Genomic DNA, 21,718 nt, shown 5'->3' on the forward strand with positions numbered 1-21,718 from the left:
CATAAACTCTTCTCTCTCTCTCTCTCTCTTTCTCTTTTCCTTCTTTCCTTCCATTTCTTTGCTATCCTTCTCTTTCAGGCTCTCGCAAGTGATCGACCGGTTTTGAGCAGCACTTTTGTCTTTCATAATTCCGTATTCGTACGGAAAGTAAAAACTGGTGCTCTCGATGCTCCGAGTGAGAACCGCGGACTCACAATGCGTTCGTATTTGTAACTGTACATAATAACGTGTAAACAAAGTAAAATAAGAAAAAAAAGAAAAAGAAAAAAACATTACATACTCGATGTTCTCTTCGGTCGTGTCTAATGTACTTACAGAGAGGATAGAATCAGTGTGTTAAAGGGGACAGAAATACGCGTTGATGATGAAGATTATAGCTGTGATGTAATTATCGAAGGTATGGAAAAGAAGCTATATGTAGATGAACGCGGGAAGTTTTAATGTAAACGTATAAAAAAAGAGATTAAAATAAGAGAGAAGGAGAGAAAAGAACTCTTGTCCTCTCGAACAAATATCGAAATCATCTTATCTAACACGTAAGAACATAACTAGAGAAATAATGACGTTCGTTTCTTTATAAGGACGCGTAGAAAGCGTAGAAACACGGCTAGGTATATACCCTAGAATAAAATGAGAAAGAAAGATCATTTTAGAGTTTTATACTTCCATCGCACTCTTGACTTGGGCGTATTATTATCGCGCAATACTTTATTAATTCTGTGAAAAACGTTAACACAATGTATAATTATGATGTAAATTACATGTTTAAGCACATATTATCAATACAGCGTGTTTTATTTAACCATGAAGAAAAACGATAAAAGTATATACTTTTTTCTTCTCGATTTATTACCTGCATAGATATTTTAAGATTACAAATTTTTCTTACGCCATAATTCAGATATATATAGTTTACGGATAACAAGAAAGAGAGAGAGAGAGAGAGAGAGAGAGAGAGAGAGAGAGAGAGAGAGAGAAATATTATTTTTACATTCAATTTTGCATAAACATATAGCCTTGTATGTACACATAGAGTCTATAGCTTTAATTACGTTAGATAGCTTAAATTTAGGTGTCGAGGTAAATAATATAGAAAAATTTGTTGCATATATAATTTTTATTAACCTCTGCGCGATAGTTTTTTTATTTACTTTTACTATCTATCTAGGTATATCTATACACGTCTCTGTACATGGGCGTCCGCAGGAATTTTTTCCAGGGAGGGGCATGATTAAATTTTTTTTTCCTTAATTTTTTAAATTCTATTTATTATTTTTTTATTTTAATATTTCATTATTTTATTTTAATATTTTTAACATATATATATATATATATATATATATATATATTATATATCATATATATATATATTTTAATATATATTAAATAAAATTGCAGATAAATTCCAGTGTTTATTCACAAAGAGAGTAAATGTTTAATTTTTTTACTGATTCCTGGGGGGGGGGGGGGGGCAAATGATCCCTCTGCGGACGCCCATGTCTGTGTATATAAACACAAACATAAAACCTTCAGTTAATAATTTTTTTTAATTTAATTGTATTTTATCGTGCTCACGATTGAAATAAACAAGAATATATTATACATTTTTTAAATTTTATGCATATATAACGATAATATTTTGTTAATGTTTGTATTTTTTTAGAAATAAGAATATACTGTTATACAATATATTATTTATTATATACATATATATATATATACTTTGATTTTATTTATTAATTTTACACATTAAATTGTTTTAGAAATATTAATCGAAGAATTAATAGTTTTTGAGTCCCAGATAAATGAAAGAAATCAAAGATTTTTTATAATATATAAAAAATTTCAAATAAACTTGAGCAGATAGAGAGAAAGAGAAAATTATGTAAGAACAGTTAATATTGAAAATTGAAAACTTGTTCGATCGATTGCCTTCCATTCAGGACGTTTTCATCAAGAGAATGTCGATTCTAAATAAAAAATTTTATTTTTGGACCATTTTGAATTCATGTTTCTATAAAAGAATAATGTATTAATTACGAAGCTTCTAAATATATAGATAGAGGAATTTTGACAAAATATTTAAAATGACATAAAAATAAAGTATTTAATTTAAAAGAATTTCCAGATTAAAAGTGATACGCTTTGCATTTTAATGAATAAATAAACGTTCCATTAGATTGTTGGTTTCGTTGCAAATGAAAATAATTCAATTCTATATGTTTTTTTATCGCGCTCATTTCGCTTCGATAGACATATTCATATATATAACATACGTTTGCGCGCGAATTGTCACCAATGCGATATTTTACCTCGAAGGCCAATGTATTTTGTAGACGATGAAGAAGAAGAGAGAAATGTTGTGCCATGAATATAGGTTGGTTTGCCGTACTCTGGCTAGCACCTTCGTAGCTCACCTGCGCTGAAACCTGATACCGACGATAAAAATGAAAACAGGTTACGCTGCAGCTCTCTGGCTCTCGCGCACGAACGGCCACGCTATACCTTGAAGGGATAGATCAAGTTGCTTCGAAGAAGAGGCCAGCTTTTTCGCCGTCGCGTCTCTCGTACACGAGGTATCCCCCAAATCAACTTGCTTTCAATTGTAGATTCTTCATGTTTTTAAATCGATGAAAATTATGGTGTTCCTCTCTCTTTTCTATCTTGGTGCGGCAATGATCTCTACATCATTAATGTCATTACAAATAATTGAGAACTTTTCGTGAATCATATTTTCGAGTTGCCAATTTAGAACAAAATTTGATTTTTTTTTAAGTGGTCTCTGACAATTTCACTGAAAAAAAGAAGGAAAAAAAATTCTCTAATGAGTTAACAATTAAAAGATAATGACCTCGCTGTCACGTATACAAAATTCTCAATGGGAAAATATTGACTGAAAAGAATTAAAGAATAATTAAAAGTTGACGCGAGACCCCCTCTGTTATTATATCGATTGTGCGCTACAACAATTGTTTCCCTCGTTTCTCACTTTCCCCGATGTAATAAATCAAAACTTGCCGTCAGTAACTGGGAATTTGATTATGTATGCGTGATTTCCTTGATATCGTTAACTACCTGGCTACAATCAATGCGGATAATAGCACGATGATCGCGGAAAATTGTGATTTATCGTGGCGCGATGAGCAAACAGATTAGGGTAAAGAGAGGACGAGATGAAATTTTGTTGCGGTCAAAGTGTACGATTATTCAAATGTTTACCATATATGTTATGCATGGCATACATTTGATTCATAATTGCTTATTTGATCTTTTCACGTTCCCTATACGCATATATCTTGTATAGGTGTCTAGTTTGAGATTAGGCGATTTGGTGCCACGCCCGTGCATGGTGCAGCGTGCAGCTACAACGCAGCGTCGCGCAGTCTGCAATCTCTGCAACGATACCCGACGATAGGAGCTTGCTCTTTGCCACACGCTGCCGCTCATTGTCCAGTCTCGATCCGTCCCCGGCAGCCGTATGTATATGTGTACTTCTAGTCGTGTGCTATGTGCTATACACACACACACACACACACACACACACACACGCTACGCGTGCATGTAAGAGGCAGTCTATTATAGTCTGAAATAACTCGCGCGCGGCGAAAGAGAGCGTACGCGCATAACTGCGTTATGTCGTTCAACGTGTCGTTGTATGTACACGTTGTGCACGCGTTACACGTGCGACCGATTCGTTCGATCAACGTTTACCGCGGAAGCGAAATCAACGCGAACCTTTTGCTTCTGCAGGTTTCTCAACAATGTTATTCTCGTTACGGTTCATCAACTGCGTAAACGCCAATTACCTTAATCGCATCTTAAGCGCTTATCATTTCGATTCTCTCTACATTTTGCCTTAATATATCGATACTTAAATGAAGAGAAAGTAGAATCGATTAGAATCACAACAATTATAGACGAACGTTAATTCACATTAATTGGTGCGAATCGATTCGATATGCGAGAACCTTTTTTTATATATATTATATGTATTATCGAATGCAAAATACACGTGATCTAAAGCAGTCGTGTGGCTTCATCGATACGCAAATATCGCGTTTGTCTCAAATTACGAATTAATGAGAGACTCACTCCCGCGCGTAATGCACATCCAAATACTTTGGCGCACGTTGTCACGCTAATACGATTATTATTGTAATATTTTTTAATGCGATATATCAACGATTACGCCCTATCAGGACACAGCGATGTTAAATGTTTCATTTATTCGGCCTAATTGTTTGAATTACACGATAACATATGACCAATTACTCTTCGGCGCTATAAATAATTGGTCAATTTTAATTAATTACATTATTGTCCCGCGTTCTTTGATTAATTCTATTGCATCATCCTTTAATATTCAATAATATCGATATCGAAAATTTCAAGCAAAAATTTCACTCCGCCTGAACAGTATATTACCTATTAGCGGTTAATGATATGGAATTTTCGTTGACGCGATAGGTATACGTATATAATAATATATGTATAATATGTATATGCATAAACGTGTAAATTGGAATAATGCATTTTAATAAATTTTTCTAATTCTTCAGATTCGAAGAAACTGCTTCAATAATTATTTTATTATTTTTCATTAAAAAAAAAATTATCACATAGTTATACTGTGTATCGTGCGCTATGTACATGTTTTATAATGACCATATATATTTATATAATTGCTTTAGTTTAAGAACTAGCTAAACAAGAAAAAATATACATATATTTACAAGCAATGACTTGTAGCAGAATTGAAATTTGATATATAGGTATCCATATGATTGTATATTTTCAATTTTAATTATCCCTATTGAAAAATGACGTGTCAATACCTAACGATGAATCGTACATTGGATCCTAAAATTTGGAAAAACTAAAACAATGAAAGCACACGCCATTTCTCAATCTTATATTAACTTTTAATACCTTAGAGAGAACTTGCCAAAAATACATTGTTCCTATAATATTAGTATTACTTTTCCTAATATTAGTATTATTTTTCCTTAGATTAGTTTTATTTTTTCTTAGTATTATCTTTCCTCAGGTTAGTTTTATTTTTCCTAATATTAGTTTTTAAGATTAGTTAATTACAAGTTACTGCAGTAATTCTCTCTCCCAGAAAATATAAAAAAAATGTTTAGTGCTCTGCATTTAAGCATTTAAATAATTATAAAGATTTTTTTACATAATATACATATATTCAGCTTAATTACAGTTATTCAAATATGTTTTATTATATAATATTCTATTCAAATAAGATATTTCAGAATGAAGGTTTAATTTACGATTGCAGAAAATTGAAATAGGATCAAGTTTAAAACTTCTTTAATTTGCCTTTTTTTAATTTCTCTCGAATTTGTCATATATAAAATTAATTTTCTGTAAATATAGATTAAATTTTAATTTTTAATAATGCAGCATTCGAGCAACGACTCTAACGAGTGTCGAAAAATTCAAACAATGTCAATTCTCTTCATCTATTCTGAGAACGAACATTTTCTTTTTCGACGCCTACACGCTGTCTCGAACAAATAAGAATGAAATGTTGCGAATGAGAATGGCAGAAATGTCACATTACGTAGATAATTAGTCGAAAAAAACTGTATAGATGCTTCTCTCTCTCTCTCTCTCTCTCTCTCTCTCTCTCTCTCTCTCCCCCTCTATTTTTTCGGAGTATTATACAATAATATATTTTAAATATAAAATTTTCTCTGAAATTTTTCTATCTTTTTTATTTCATATTTTTTAAATAAATAGAATAAATAATTTTTCTATTTTATAATGTATAAATAATTTTGAAAATTTAATTCTTTTATAAAATAACAAATAGTATTTTCTAATTTAAATATTCTTATAGCAACAATGTTGTACATTTTATATTTCCAATATTAATTTGTAATCTGCATCAATAAATTATTTTAGGAAGCTCAATAAGAGGTGTGATATAATTATAGAGAGAGACATACAGAATATTTTTATAGTTATATCAAGTGCACCGGTAGCATAAATATTGTTAGATACATGAGTCAAATTTGAAACACTTGTTTCCATTCGCTCTTTAAATAAATAGCTATAAAATTCGATAGAGACGTGAAAAGAGACAAATTAATCAAATTTTAGACATAGACAAAACTTACTATAACTAAAAGTGATACGTAAACTTGATTGTTCGGAAAATAATGAACAAAATTAATTTGTCTTCAATTGTCAAAATTAATCTAACTTTTTTTTTATCATGTATCATAAGATAAGCGTTAAATTCATTATTAACAAAATAACTTCAATTTTAGCATTAATAGTTATATATATATATATATATATATATATATATATGTAAGCGTGCGATCATTATTATTTTTCAGGATGTATTGTACGTGTCGCGTTGTCACGTTATTGTCGAGTGCGTCTTGTCGTTTTGTCCTCGGGTTTGATTATTTGTATTTATTATACCGTGTGTGACAGTGAGAGAAAGCGATCGGCTTAGAAAATAACAGACGCGACCGTTCGAATAACAAAATCCGAGTAAAGTTTAGCTGTCGCTTAGCGATTGGCCCGAGCCTGACGGGAAGGGATAAAATTAGGAGCGGTATAAGTACCGGCGATTTTGAGTAACGAACACATTGTTGTTGAGAACATCATCTTCGGAGCGTTTCATCGAGATACAAGCACGCATTCTCTCACGAACCGGCAGACGATCTTTAATATCGAGGCGGCAGGAAGGAAGATAGAATAGAAACGGGACTTGGACAGCGAAGACGTTTTCGACTCGCAATAAATACATATATATATATATCTTCCGAACCTGACTTCTTTTCCTGATTCAACTAAATTCATCCGGCCTTCCCCTGCATTCCTACATTTCAATAATCAATAATTAATTGATCGATTCGATATTCGATAAAAGATACGGCTACAGTTCAGTATAAAAGATACGCCTACATATATATATATATATATATATATAATTATTATATATATAGAATAATAATGCGAAAACAATTGCAGCATTGAGAATTGAACAATGATTAAATCGCTTCAATACGCCTCAGCATTTTTTTTGGAAAGTAAACTGTTTCACCATGATATGTTATCAATTTTCCGCATGTCCTATATGTCCTAATAATATACAAAAATTCTTTCTACATTTACACACGGTATAATATATATGAAGAATAGATAGTTATCAAAATACAATGTATTAAAACGTAATCTTTATTCGTAAACACTTGTTGCGCTTTCAAATAATATTTTGCCACGTGTGTGTGTATACGTGTGGCAATATAAAATACAAATTAAATAATTGAGGCGCTAATATATATTTTTTAAAATGGTATCGACGCATGTCAAAAATAAACTATAATTAATTTTATTTCAAGTCAACTTCCGCTCTTTCCTCTTGCATTCTCTCCTCCGTAGAACTATTCACGAGATTCTTGCAGGGTCTTTGATCGAGAATGAACATGATCTCGTGTACGTAGTACGTGTGTGAGTGTGTTCGAGTACCAAAGAATAACCATCGAAGGCCGAATAAGACGGACTGAAGAATGAACGAGACGAATAAGGGGAAGCGAGATGGAGTTAGACGCCGCGTTGCGGCGACGAAGAAAGGGGAGGGAGGAATTAGGTGCTTTTTCGACCGCGCGATGGCGCGGCGTCCGCGCAGTGTGACGGGAGGGGGGGGGAGACAGGCTTCGAGTCCGAGCAGCTTGCGGTTGGCGGCAGTTGCGATTCGAGCGGTGAGTGGTGTGTGTCGTTTCGTTTCCGTCCTGTACATGTTTTTCGTGCCGCGGTCGGAGACTCTTTCTCTCTCTGCGTGTGACGCGCGTGGCTCGATTTCTCTTTTCTTTTGCCTTTTTATTTCGCGCGAATCATCGGTATTGCCGCGCGAAATTGTGCGACAATCGAATGACATTACCGAGTGACGTTATATCGAATGACGCGTTTGTAAAAGGCGGCGCGGAGTGGTGTTCTTTTGTAGTGTTATATTTTATTGTGCCAACCGTTAGTTTTTTCTCTCTTTCTCTCCTTCCCATTTCTTTTTTCTTTCGGCGGACCCTTTGATTACACGACGGGACTTGGAGACTACTGTTGGAGATATTGCACGCAGCCCTTTGCTCCGAAAGAGCGTCTCTTCGGAAACTTTGGACGATCAGTTGATAGCGAGGATATACAACCGTGCGCGCGCGCTTGCGACCGATCGGCTCTGACTTGGTAAGTTTATTCTCCATTGTCCGAGGATATACTCGTCGATCTTCCCGCGATGTTGCGAAAGTCATCTTAGACCCTCTTTGACTGGGACAAAGTACTCGTGCGATGGGAAGACAAACGATTATCTATTCGCGTTTAACATGCACTTCTTACTTCTTGTATTTAATGCATACTTAACCTTCTTTCCGCGTTGTTACGTATCATACGCGACTTAATACTGTTAGCATTGCTCTCCTCGCATCAAGTTTGTTGATTCTCCTCAAGTCTTCCTATATATAAATCTGGAAATTTGAAGAATTTCACATTTTGAATACTAGAGGTTATGTATGTCGGCTCTATTTAAAATAATATATGCGCGCGCGTGTACGCACGTGTATATGTCTCTTAATTTTTTTTTTTTTTTTAATTTGTCGCTGATTGGAAGAGTATCAATTAGATGGAATTGCATGCGATAAATCGTTAAGCGAAATGCGGAAACTAGTGTAACGAGTATGTACAGAGTACACGCGATGCGAACAAATCTATTGTCTAATTTTCAAGCAAGGTTTGTCGCATGCTGTTTATGTTTCGGCTTTGTGATTTTCAAATTTAACATCATCTTATTACATCACATCTTGAATTATGCATCCGGCGATACAAGTCAAGTTGTATCATTTTTTTGGTACATAGAACGAGTTAAGACTGTTTTGTATGAATATTTATAATATGAAATCTTTTATAAGTATATTAATGTACAATTGGATTTGTTATGGCTAGTCGATATTATCCAATTATAGAGAATGAGAGAAAGACATTTTTTGTACCAACTTGCAATGTTTTTCTTCTTATACATATATTTGTCGAATACGTCGAGCAGGGACAGGACGTCCCTGTCTTCTTAACCACTGGAACATTTTTTGTCCTCTACAATTAGAAATGTTGAGAGAAGGACGTGGAAAGAAGGGCGCTACTCAATGCTCAATGTCGCGGCTGGCACGAAACAGCGCGCACGGCAACGGACAGTCTCGTTTATTCTCGTTGTCGCGTTATACCTTGGTACCCTTTGTTATAAATAAATACACGCATGCAACAACCATGCTACGATATTGCGCGCACGTATATTCCCGTTTTTTCCATTTTGAACACCGGGTTTTTGTTTTTCTTTTTTTCTTCCTTTTCTCTTTTTTTCCTTTGTTTTGTTAACGTGTCCATCGATTGTAATCGTTGTTCCGACAAGAGCAATTTGTCGAACAAAAGTTGAACCCGGGTGACATTGTAGGCTTTTGCGAGCGATGCGAGAGTATGCACACACGGTGTACTGTGAAAGTCAGGTCAAAAGAAGCTGACGTTTAGTAGAATTTCTGCATCAATGCGGTGGCCGAAGTGATGGTAATTTCAATGTGCACATTTATTTTTTGAACTCGGAAACGACAGAAATATCACATGATTTTCCAAATCAAAATAATAGTACAGAATATAATAAGTTTATAGATAAGTTTAGAAATAAATAAAAGGAGTTTTGATTATTAATTTTGAAAAATGAAGATCTTAAATATCTTTGAATTTTTAACATGGATTATTTTCTTATTGTTGACACAAAAAGTGGGATCCCATATTTAAACCAATTTAAATAAAGATTTCAAATTAGAATTGCATTAAAGGAGAATTTGCTTTTCGGCTTTTCACGTGCCAAATAATATTTCATTGATTTCTTGAACCTCTGATAAAATGCAATATGCGACGATTGTGCATACAACGCAGTTAGCCGTTTGGCATTTTCGTGAGAAAAATATATCGACTTGAAGTTTATCGAAAAGTCTCTCCCACTATATTATTCGCGTATTTTAAGATACCTTGTATATACATAAAATGTAAGAGTACCCTTTTATCGTCAACAGAGAGATAGCTTAGGGTGGGGCTTTTTACAATGATGACAATACAATGGCAAAGATGTGTAATGGAATTATTGGTCGATGGGGCGAATTTTGGGGCATGTTCCTCTATCGGTTGATAAAATGTTCTCGCGTCGCACTTCTTAGTGCCGTGCGGCCAAGAAGTCGTGGGCAAGCAGCTTATCGTTCTCGAACACGCGTCGTTACGTTCGAGTCACGGGGCCCCTCCGGCGAAAAGCTCGGAACCGGTTTGGAACGTACGGCAACGTACAGTTTCGTATTGAGTGAGTAGCCGAGAGATCGGCCGTATGACTTTCTATCTACATTTCCGTCGTGCGCGCATAGGTTCGATCAACCGCTGCCATGCATTCTTATCTCGCTTCTTTCGATCTCTCGATTGCACGATACTTTACTTACTGATTGTGAGAATCATTTTCTCCAAATTCGTATTCGAATTTGTCGTTGCAAGAAGGCGTGCCTCATAAAAGAGAAACTTTTCAAGTGAAAGTAAAAATCTGTTGTAATTGCTTCATTAATGACATTTTACTCATCGTCAGTTTCAAAGAAAATTAAAGTCTCGATAATATTCTTCTCATTCAAGTTTCATACTTTCTGGAAAAGAATCATTTTTAATTTCGATTTTAGCTTGGATTTTGCCTTTTCTTGTCTCTTCCCAAATTAGCGATTGCATTATCTTGTATGTACAAATATATGTATTTTAATATATACGCACGGTACTCACAATCGATTATACAATTTGTTTGTTTCATCGTTCAACAATGATATTTAGATATCTATACAACTTCTCTTTGTACTTTATAAATACATCATTCTAGCATGGAAGAAAAATAGACAAGTTACAAAAATATATATTTTGTAAAGTAATTACGCGATAAACTAAAATAGAAAATGGATATTTCATGGAAAATTGATACTTTATATTTTTATTTGATATTTTCATATATATATATATATATAGTAATGTTTGTTCTGCATACACATTTATTTGTTATATTTACAATCTGATAACGAAAAATATCAAATCAAGTTCTGATTCTACGTTGTTTGTAGAGGATTTACCGTAAGGGACGGAACATTTTCACGATTTTGTGAAAGAGATAAAATTGTCAAAATAACGATTTCAAGATAAAAATGGGTTTAGAGCAGGCATCTCAAACAATGGCTTCGTCGGCTAAACCTGGTACATTTTCTTTTCCATGGCTCGTTTGCAGGCCATAACGTGATCTTATGGAAAGGATAGAGGAAAAGGATATGAATAGCCATTTTCCTTTTGCCATGTAGCCCCGCTAAAGTATCGAGTTTGAAATCCCTGGTTTAGAAATCTCCATTGTATTTTATTCGCGTATAATGCTAATTTTCACTAATTATCTGTTTCCGAAATTTGACCAATCGCGCATGATGAAGGAAATAAAAATTTATGTTGCAGAGTATTATCAAATTTTTCCTCTATTGTTACTTTTAAAACCAAATTATATTTTTTCATTGACAAGGGAACATTGACTGACAATGAGAAATTAGTTTGTGTATATGCTTGCTGTTTATTGTATATGCATGTGTGTAAGACAAGCGTATGCATTTTTAATTTTATGAATAATTTAATGAATAATAAAGATTGTGTGTTTATTTTGAGAATGGTAAGAATTAAATTCAATTTTATCTATAGATTTAAATAATATAGGAAGAACTGTCAATTGATTGAAATAAAAATTATTTCAGTGAATATAGAAATTGAGAATAGTTATCTTTTCAGTCTTTCAAAATGGAAATTTCAATTAATAAATAAAAATTGAATTAATAAAAGGCACTGTTATATAAGCTTATAAATATATATTTTGTTAAGAATTATATATATTGAAAAGACAATTTTTGTCTTTCTAGTTCTCTCTTCTTTTCCTTCATACATATATTTTCTTTGCAAGAACATATACATGTCAAGCTCGTAATATTAATTATTCATATGCGCGATTATTTTCTATGCGCGATTAATGCCGTTTGGCAGCGATTTTAAACTAGATATATTATTCAAAGTATAGCATTGTCGCACTTTGCTGGATTCATTAATTTTTCAATAATGCGAATATGATGTTACTTGCTTGTCATTCAGCAAATTGCATTATAACTTTTTACGTGCGATCACGTTACTTGAAATTTAAATAGATATAATATATATATATATATATATATATATATATATATAGATATAGAATGTGAATATATGGAATGTGTGCTTTCGGTTATTAATAGCTCAACTTTCGAACAATGATTTTTTGTTTTAATATAATTATATTTACAGAAATAATATGCAGAAAATGTTACAATTTTTTCGTACATTATTTTTTAATGACACATTTTTTGATCCGATTGCGGAATCGATTCGTCACTCTTCGACAAGAGCGAGAGCATTAATCTATACGTAAAATTCTTTCGAGCAAAATTTCTATTACCTGTACATCACAAATAGAGCGCATCCTTGCCAATAATGCTGTTGAAATTGTCGATACATTCCTTTGGTTCTCGTATGCGATTCATGCAATTCCAGCGGATTGCGTTCGCGGAAGAGAAAGCGCGGCTCACCGATGAATAAAAATATAAACTTTGCATGGCCGTAACTTTTCTGAATCACACGACAAAACCTAGACAAAACAATGATTTTTTATTTCTTTTTCTTCTCTCTTAAATAAAAAACATATTGCAGACGGAAAAGCGAGAAAAGGCAGACGATTCGGGACGGAGCTAAAGATATTTATAGAACGTTAAATATATGTATAGGACGACCATCAGACTCACATATGTATGTGAAGCAAACGCCGTCTTCTCTTTCTTCATTCACGATTCTTTATCTCGAATGATTTCTAAGAACCTTGATTAAAAATTTACATTTATTTAGCACTGTGTAATTCATTTGTTACTGGAAAAAATTTAATTATTGAAATATTAAAGGGGTATCTTAAATATAGAGGAGACATGAAGAATAAAATCAGTGTAAAGATCTTTCCACTCAATGTAAGTTTTCTCATCTATTTTGTAAAAATTTATATATTTCATGCATTCGTGACAAAGAAATGAATTTACTTGGTAAAATTGTCACGTTTATCTCTTTTTATATATATGTATAAAAAACTGAAACCAACAATTGTTTTGAGCAGATTTTGAATGAAAAATTGTAATCCGATTCCGAGTTTATATTATGAATCAAATATTGCTAAAACATGCATTATTTAATTTTCTATTAAACGTGAAAAATTAACACATGTATATTGAACATGAAACTTTTAGTGTGTGTCAAATCTTTATCGAATATCATTAATATTAATTTTCATATTTATCGTGAGAAAGTATTTTATTTCACAAACACGATATAATAATTTCTAGCAATTACGAATATCGCATCTTGAATACAGTCAACCACATTAATACCACGTCAATTTGCATGAAATAATAATCTCTTTGGGTGAAAAATATCATGAAAGAGGCATAGTTCACAATTGTCTCGCAGAATACGAAACTTGAACATGTTATTCGAAAAGTATAACTTTTTTTTTTTTTTTAATCTATAAATGAACCCCCGAGAAACACACTACATGGAGAATAAACAATAAATACTTGGCGCATCGGTTCGTTCTCTCCTTTTATGGATTTCTTTTTCTTATTAGAAAAGCACGCGCTTATCTAGAGTTTCAGTATTCTTCAAAATGACCCTTTTGGAAGCAATATTTTGTATCGTTACATCTCTAAATAGATTAGTAGTTGTTATCGCGCTACCATGTATTGTAAACAGTGGCCGAGTTCGCTTTTCCGAGAAGTTCTTCTTCCTCGTCACCTCTCAACGTGTCGCGTCTCGCACGTGTCTTCGTACTTGGTACTGCTCGTCTCGAGGGTTATTTTGAAAGTCGTTTCACGATTCTCTCGTGTTTCGTTTCTCGCGAAATATTATCCGTGTGATATTATATTCAGAGTGATAAGTCATCTAATAAATATTGCAGCGTTTGACAATAACTTGTGATACAATATTATTATATAATATTCGCGCTTAAAGAATAAGAATAGACGCTCGCGTCGTGATAGTTGTCAAATTCGCGTAGTACGAATTGGGGGAAATCTCGGATTTGTACGTGAGAATTGAAGATGTCCGCGTTTGTTCGCCTCGCCGCAGGGTCTGTTGCGCGTGATTATTTGTGGTGTCAGGTGACGTTTGCGGTGCGGATATAATGGCGCGATCGAACATTGCGAACGGAACGGAAACGAAAGGAACGGAATATGCTACGATTCCTACAGCACTAGTAATTATATTACGATCAATATTTGACGTCATAATGGATTTCTAAACGGATTAACAGCCGGCATAATCACCCTACTACTACGTATCGTAAAGAAAGCGGTCGGGTTCGCTCTTCCGAGAAAACCTCTTCCCCTCCTCGTTTGCACTCGTGACGTCGTGACGTCCTCGCATTTTTATTTTCCAACACGTTTATCGCTTAGTACTGTCTCGACTGTCGCGGCGGTTAGTTGATTCGAAAACTTTTCTCGTGTGTGTCGTACGGATGCATTATACTCACGCGAACTGTAATATTATCAAGAGTGACGAGTCAATTATCTAATGAATTTTGCCACGCGTTCAATTAATAACCAATGATCAAAATTTTCGCATTTTATATTCGCGAGGGTTTTTTTTTTAAATCAGAAATTAAGACTCGAATAATTCACGTCGTGAGAGTTATTCGTGTAAACAATGGAATAAAGTCGAAATCGGGCCACAATCTTCTAACAGAATCGGAATCGGATTATAGTGTTTTTACGGAATTAAAAGTCGAATTGCTTAATCGTCTCTGCGCTTGTTTGCCTCGTCACAGTATTATGGCACGCCGCCATATTTGTGACAAATATCAGAGTGTTTACGGTGCAAGTATAATCGAGTGCGCGTGATTGGGTTTCGAAACAAGTATTTATTGAAAGAAATGAGTTTGTTGCGCTTTCGTTAATTTTTTACGTATTACTATTGCTACAGTCATCATTATATTACGATCTTGAGACTCGTCTTATTAAATCCGAGTTGCGATACATTTCAAGTGAGAATAAATATCGTGTGCAAGTGTAAGCATGTGTATCGGGAATGTCGAGAAAAGTATCGGGCGAACATATACTGTACACACATAGGTATACATATATGTATATCGATCGTGTCGCTGTAGTGAAAATAGTTTCGTCGAGTTTTTAACTACGCGGAATTCTGCGGAACTGAAAGCATCATTAAGTGAGTATTAATGAAATTAAATTACCAAGAATAAAAATTGCTGACTTAATGTTAAATAATACTTGGTAAATACTCATTATAGAGGTTTTTTAAAATTTACATACGTAGAACTGCGTATACATATATATATATACTCTGAAAAAAAAATTTTGTTGGATTAACAAAAATTCTGTTCGAAAATGAACGAAACGGAATTCGGGTTGAATCTACCAGAATTCCTTTTAATACAACAAATATCTTGTTTGCACCAACAAACTGATTTGTTGTACAAACAAGATGCTTGTTGCATTAAAAGGAATTCTGGTAGATGCTTGTTGCATTAAAAGGAATTCTGGTAGATTCAACCAGTAATTCCGTTTCGTCTATTTTCGAACAGAATTTTTGTTAATCCAACAAAATTTTTTTCCAGTGTATATATATAATTACCATGTCTAAACACGATTATACAAAAAATGAAACGACAGTAACAATTTTCTCGAGCAAGTTTTATGCCTTCAAATGAATAAAAACTTTGTAAGTTTTAACAAATTTATAAAGTGATCTGTGGTGAATATTTACTCTTTACTTTATCGAGAAGAGAAGCCAAGTTTATTTATTAATTATTATACAACTAATGTTGAAGAAAATACAAGTAAAAATAATATTATCAAACTGTATAGATATAATATTGACATTTACATATGTTTATATATCCATGTGAATATAAAACGTATAGCATATTCGGTTTACTTTTGCAACAGCAAAGTGCAGTTTATTATGGCATATGCAAAACATTCGTTTGAAAATTTATTTCTTTACGTACTCAAAGAAATTATAATTTATAATTTATATGCGCGCTATTGTAACTTAGTATTCAATGCTTATAAAAAAGTTAAAAAAGTAAGTAAAAAAAGAATATTTCTAACGATAATTTTTTTGATCCGAATTTAATTTGAATTGCACATAGGTGTACCTACATATAGTTGAATCTTTTAATATACATATACACATATAATAGTACCTATATGTTGTGTATTAAATATAAGTATAAGTAGTCTGAAAAAATATACTTTCTAAAGATAGAGCCGCATTTGATTTGAAACGATCGCGCATTTCATGCAAAATTAATATGGCGTATACCTATAACTGATAGTAATTAGTGCATTAGAGCTATTACTCTTATTACGTATCCTTGATACGCTAGTCATCTGCTTTATCGTTTTGTCGATTTCACTCTCATCGGCGAGGTTATTGCTCGCGTCATATTTCCACTTTCAAATCTGGGATCTCACATGCTTGAAATTCCAGTGTCAGTAGGTACCCGAGCAAGTCATCGATTTCTTTCTTTCACTTGATACTTTGCGCGACACTATCTTTACCGATATATCTGATGACTATGTCCGTCACAGTCTCTATTTGCTTTTTTGAGTTTGATATGGGATTAATTGAATTAGCACAAACGCTATCAGGATACAATGCAACGTATATTAATACTAATAGGGTCAAAAAATAACGCGCGCGCGAAATAATATTATGCAGGTTAATTTTACATACAAATTGAACAATATTTGATTTAAATTTTTGTGTAAAAGTCAGTTATAAAATAGTCAGTTATGATGTTAAAAACTGAAGAAAAAATATTTTATGATTTCAAGATTTTTCATAATTGCGACGTTAATTTTTTAAAAATACGGGTCAACTGCGTGATCCTTTAAAACTTTCTTTGTAAATTAATATTGAAGTTTTTTTCAATTTTATATATTTGTTAGTTGAAAAGTGATTACAGTTAATATACATATATTCATGTTTTTTCCTTTTATATTTATCTTTATGTTTGAGTGTTGAGAGAGAAAGAGGGAGAGAAAGAGAGAACATTTGTTTGTATTTAAAAAGAAAGTAAATTAAACAGATTTATGCAGAGGATTTTGAAATAACTATTGCATCTCAAAAATATATCGTAGGATTTGTGTTTCAATGCCTAATCAGAGAGTGGATTAATAAAATCATTGTGCGCAAACTGAGCGCATAAGAGTTTATTTTTAGCAGGCAGATTGATATATGAAACATATAAATTGTAACTACTTAGCTTAAGAATGTATCCTTTTTATCATATTTATCCATTTATATAGATATATTTAAATATTTTATCCCGGTGCATTTCTATAGATTGACGATTGATTGATATCTTTTTTCTACTAATATTTTACCGTTTCTTGTTTTTTCTTTCATCGAGAGACGATTATGCAATACGTACGAAAGTCTGAAATAATAATTTAAGCATGAATTTATTACGCGCCCGTGACTGAACGATTATAAGCAACGTACAGGTTGCTCGTACGTAATTGCGTGATGTATAGATGTATATAGGCGAGTATATGAAATTATGACGTACGCGGTGAACCGCATACCGCGTGCATGAAAGCTATAACGAGGTACGTGGCGCGCTTACATTTGCACAGGTATAGACATCCGGCGCTCGTTTTGCGACTTATGCGCGTGAGGAATGCAATTCACGTTTAATGATGAAAACATATTAAATATACAGCGTGTCCTCAAGAAATTTACCTGTTATCTGTATAGATTTTTTTATCAAATAAATTGAAAATTTATTTTTTCTTCTTTTCACGAAAACATTGAGAAGTACCAATAATATGAATAATGCAAGTTGTAGATTATTGACGTTTTTCGAAAATCAAACGTATGACAACATAAATTCGAAATAAATTTTATTCAAACGGATTTTTTTTACTGAATGTTTTATACAGATATACATAAATGGATAAATAAGATGAATAAATAAATGTGATTTGAACAGATTTATGTAATTTCTCTCTCTCTCTCTCTCTCTCTCTCTTCGATGATTATGCAAAGTCTGTAATGTATAATATATACATATACATATTAACCACAGGATACACATTTATTATTCAGGATATTTGTATCCCCAGTCGGTTGAAATTACTTTAACAGTGATTAATTTTAATTGTCATCTATTAAAATAAATTACTGAATTTCCCCACATTGTTTTAAACGCATTCCTATATAAGTAATCACGAACCAGCTATTTGTGGAATGAAGTGCATTTGATAAAATATAAGCCATATACATATATAAAACATGTCAGTTTTATAATGTTATTTTCGAATAATTGGCTTTCTTCAATTCTTTGAAATCGATTTCAATTTATCCAATGATTATGTCGAGATAGATAAAATTCTTCAGCTATGGTTAAAAATGTCTTTTTCAAAAATTAAGATGAAATCGGATGAAATATATATATACAAAGAACGAAATTACACTTTTCGATAATTTTTTTATGTCAACTTTGCTTTAACAGACTTTCAAGTTTATTATAGCTTTATTCTCGGCAATCGTTGGATAGTCGTGATAAAAAATGTCTACTTTTCGTTCAAAAAAAAAAAATTTTTAATTGCTAAAGAAATTTTTATTATAAAGTATCTAATGTAAAGTATTTTGGGATATATTTAGTAAAAAATAAATTTAGGGTGTATACGAGACATACCTATATGTGTAAATAAGCATACATACACACACAGGCACACACATACATAAAGTAAACAGATTAAAATATTGCGTATAGTCACGTTCTGGAAAAATGGAAATTTCGTTCAACTTGTCACGGTTTAATGCTGCATAATGCTGCTATATACGATACTATATGGATACCAAGAAGGTTTTAAATGTGCGCAGAAAAATCATCGTCGACTTTCACATTGCTTTAGCACGTGTAATTGGCTATTGCATTCGTTCTATGGAGTTTCACGACACTGGGCATGTGAATGGAACTTGCGTAAATCTCTTACGCAAGCTTTGAGTCCTCCCTTGAATTTTATTTCGTTCCCGCGTTTTATTTTCGATTATGTAAATATATTCCGAAATGCTGGTGTGTAAAAATACATTTAGGAATATATGAACAAGATTAAATATAAATTATGTGTATGTATAATATAAAAAATACGTACAATATAGAATCCACATGATTGCCAAGAAATAAATTAAGGATAAAATAATTTTAAAAAGATTGAAAGAATTAATTTTCTTGTAATTTTTTATTTTTAGTTTCTTGAAAACTCCTTATAATTAATAAAAGTAATTAACATTATACGAAGGAAAATGAATCTTATGCACACATTATATCAAGTTGACTTTATTCAAGGTACGTAGATAGGAGTTATTATTCTAAAGGAGAGAAGAGGAAGGGACATTTGAGTAAGTTGTAACAAACGCGGAGAGATATTGTTATAGCTATAATCCGGAAAGTACGCACAAGTACTGATATCGCCGTGCTTGATATTTCAGCGACCATTTATATATATATATATGTATATAAGCGCGCACTTGTAGTCATCGGGGAAGTATCAATGCGAGAATAGAATAGCAGCATCTAACAATAAGTATAAGAAAAGTAGGTCTAAGCAGGCGCTAGGAGCTATGCACGCGGGGCTATGTCGAACGTTAAACTTTTCCTCCAACCACCTTGCGCAGCCGGCAACTCTCTCGCATTCCAACAGGTGCGAAACGCGTCACTGCACTTTGGCAGAGGGAAGACGCGCTTTTATCGCGTAGAATGCAGGCGCGCATAGGTTGCGCGATGAGAATATTTATGTACGAACGAATGTATGTGTATATACGTGTACGGACGAAGGAAGGACGAGGAGAATAGTCTACGGGGTAGGGTGCTGCCGCAAATCCCTTCCTTTGTATCCGCCGGCACGGAAAATTCGTGGTTGAGACTCGCTAATCCCCCAAGCCGTTGCTAGTAAACGAACTCGTTTCAACATCTTGTGCGTGCTGAAAGAACGGGAAATAACTGTGCGCGATGTGCATTTTTCATGAGCACGTTACGCACTTCATACATGGATAGTTTAATGTTAAAGAGAGACGTTCGAAATCTAATCTAATCCACTTTTTTTGTTTATTACAAAACTATCTATGCGCTTTATGTACTCGTATATCAAAGTTCTGACTGATACTTTCTATTTTGATCGAATAAACTTCAAAAAGCTTTTTTCATTTCTCTATTTTTTTTTAACTTATTTTATATAATTCCAATTTTAAAGAAAATTATATTTTTGAATTTTTTAAAAATGTTTTTTATATACATTATTCTCAAATACGGTTATTATATGTATAGGTATAGCATTCACGAAAAAAAGGCATTTGATATATTTTAATTTTGTACACATTTTTGAACTTATTATTGCTTTCAAAAATGTTGATTAATAATATGTTTATTAATTTTAAAAATTTACGTTGTTTGAACACGTACAATTTTTTTGCGACATATTGTACAAGCATATTTTTTAACGACAATTTAATTAATGCAATGTACGTTTATACATAAATATGTCATATATATTTTTGACAAAATATAACTCGTTTGCCTTTTCACATGCGCGCGCGCGCGCGCACATGTATGGAGACTGAGAATATTCATATAATTAAATTTTGAATTCATATGATATTCAGTTTCATTTAGCTTTCATTAGCTTTAATTTCAAAAATATACGTCATCATGTAGGTGTGTGTATATATATATATATATGTATATATATATATATGTATATATGTATAATATATATGTATACATATATATATATATATATATATATATATATATATATATATATATATATATACAGAATATTTTTCAGTTTATTGTCAGCGAATTACTATACACATTGGACGTTTCAAAGACCATTTATGCGCCAGTTTCGTGTAAACATGCACGTTTAAAACATTTAGTTGTATGCAAGTGTTCATTTTCATTTGAAAGCAGCATATGTGCATAATTATTGTCGTAATTTCTACGCTAGTATCAATGTTTGAAAGCACGTATTTCTTAAACTGCATAGTTTTTTATATGCAGCTAAAAAGCAATTAGAGAGATATGCATCCTTTTGTAGTTGCATATTAGGAAAATGGGTAAATGTCTTTTTATATATATTTTTTTATATCAAGACATGTAAATAATTCCTATAGATAGTTATATTAACTTATAATGATAATGTAAAATAAAAACTTGCAGTTTTTTGACAGTCTTGTGTCATTCTAATTCAAAGATATATTGATTTTTAGCAATAATTTATTTATTTGACTTGTTATTTCAACTTGCACGAGATGAAAATGAAACATCTCGGAGTTTTAATTTTGCGGCATGCAATTAAGTAGATCATTATCGAATATATATTAATATAATATAATAAATGAAAAAAAGTAATTGGCAATATAAAGAAGAAAGTGGCAACAAATTATTGAAATAAAGTTGATTGCGCGGAACATGGTTTATTGAAAATTTATTAAAAAAAAAGAGGAAAATACTACTTTTTTTCTCAATTGTATTATTTATAATAATATGATAATC

General features: G+C 32.5%; 1 protein-coding gene across 3 annotated transcripts in view; it reads left to right on the forward strand.

Moving 5' to 3' along the window:
- The first annotated feature begins 7,702 nt into the window (after positions 1-7,702).
- LOC114939567 (semaphorin-1A) overlaps positions 7,703-21,718 on the forward strand; it is a 172,775-nt gene continuing 158,759 nt past the window's right edge. For 2 of the 3 annotated variants that reach the window (XM_029313910.2, XM_085481892.1), the window contains exon 1: positions 7,703-8,214. The gene's annotated coding sequence lies outside the window, so the exon portion shown is untranslated. Of the gene's footprint in view, positions 8,215-14,596; positions 15,355-21,718 lie in introns of those variants that run through there. The other variant, XM_085481865.1, reaches the window with a different exon arrangement.

Source organism: Nylanderia fulva, unplaced genomic scaffold (genome assembly GCF_048542155.1).
Source record: "Nylanderia fulva isolate GAGA-0341 unplaced genomic scaffold, ASM4854215v1 Scaffold1, whole genome shotgun sequence".
In the NCBI taxonomy this organism is placed as follows: Eukaryota; Metazoa; Arthropoda; class Insecta; order Hymenoptera; family Formicidae; genus Nylanderia; species Nylanderia fulva.